A 1,557-nucleotide genomic window follows, 5' to 3' on the forward strand; every position below is an offset into this window, starting at 1 on the left:
GAGTGCTGGGTTGTGGTGGGGCTGCGAGCTGGCGCTGAGCGGTGCCGGCTCAGCTCGCGTCACTTCTCTACTTTCCCTTTCACCCCGACCTCGGATGCTGTGAGCGCCGTGTCCGGGGGCGTGCGGCACCCATCCGGCTGTCACCCACAGGGTGCAGGGCTTCCTCTGCCCTCCCTTTCTTTTTGGGGGGAAAAGATCTGACCGCTTCCATTGTGCAACCGGCTCAGCCAAGGGAGGAGGAGGAGGAGGAGGAGGAAAAGCACCTCTAGGGAAGAAGAGCCGCCGGGGCCCGGAGGTGCTGCTGCAGCTGAGCCCATCCTCGGCGGCGCGCGGCAGCGCAGGATGTTGCCCAGACAGGTTTGCAGAGCCACCGCAGCTGGCGCTCAGCCTTTCTGGGCTTCTGCCTCCTCCCCTCCGCCGCCCCGGCAGCACCCAGCTTTCATCTCCCCGTGCGGGGGCCTCGCGTTCGCTCGCCCGGGAGCCGCAGCCGCCCGGCTGCAAGCAAGTCGAAGTCTGCAGAGCTGAGCCCGGCCTGGCGGAGCAGGTTTAGCCGTGCCCTGGACCCGTCGGGAATTTCAGCGCCCGTCTCCCCGGGTGCCAGCAGGGCGTGCGGGCCGAGGTGTCACCCAGGCTTTGGTGAAAGCCCCAAGGAGAACAGATTTGCAGTCTCCTGCGTGGCAGGTCCAGGCTGCATGGGTCGGGGCAGGTAGCGTGCCCAGGGCTCCGGCAGCCGCCCCTCTGCGGGGCTGACCCCTTCCCAAAAAACACAGATGGCATCCGCCCTGGAGCTGGAGCGGGCTCAGGCTCGCGGGCCACAGGGCACGCTGCCACGGCCGTATGTTCAAAAGGAAATTTTGCTTTTCTTTGGCTCCGTGTCGCCCACCGCTCCCAAGGCCTCTCTTGCTGGGCTCCTCCGGGCCCTGAACGTGGAGGAGCTCAGGAGCTTTAGGACCTGGGTTCCCATTAGGGTTTGCTTAAAATCGGCCACTGAAGCTGGCGAGTAGACACAGCGATGGCACGGGCCCTTGGAAACCAGCCACAGGAGAGCAGGGCCCGGGGGGCTCCTCCTGCAGCTGCAGCTGCGCAGCCTCAGCCAGGAAACGTCCCCGGGGTCTGTGCGGGAGCCGTGGCCCCGCTGGGCGAGGACGGGGATGTCCCCGGCCAACGCTGCCTCCTCGAGCAGCAGATCCTGCCCGGAGCATCCTTTCCCCTTCCCCGGCTCCGCAGAAGCCGCTCACTGGTGCTGTGGGCTGTGTCCCACGGCTGCACCGGTGCCCCAGAGCCCTGGCAGGGACCACCCCTCCGGAGGGGCCATGGGCTGCATTTCCCATCCCCGGGAGGTGCTGCCTCGTCCCACGGTTACCCCTGCTTGCACCACAGAATCCCAGAATCCCAGACTGGCAGGGGTTGGCAGGGCCCTCCAGAGCTCACCCAGTGCCACCCCCCTGCCCAAGCAGGCTCACCCAGAGCAGGGGGCACAGGACAGCGTCCAGGCAGGGGTTGAAGATCTCCAGAGAAGGAGACTCCACAGCCCCCCTGGGCAGCCTGAGCCAGGGC

Source organism: Egretta garzetta, unplaced genomic scaffold, assembly GCF_000687185.1.
Source record: "Egretta garzetta isolate BGI_Z169 unplaced genomic scaffold, ASM68718v1 scaffold418, whole genome shotgun sequence".
Lineage (NCBI taxonomy): Eukaryota > Metazoa > Chordata > Aves > Pelecaniformes > Ardeidae > Egretta > Egretta garzetta.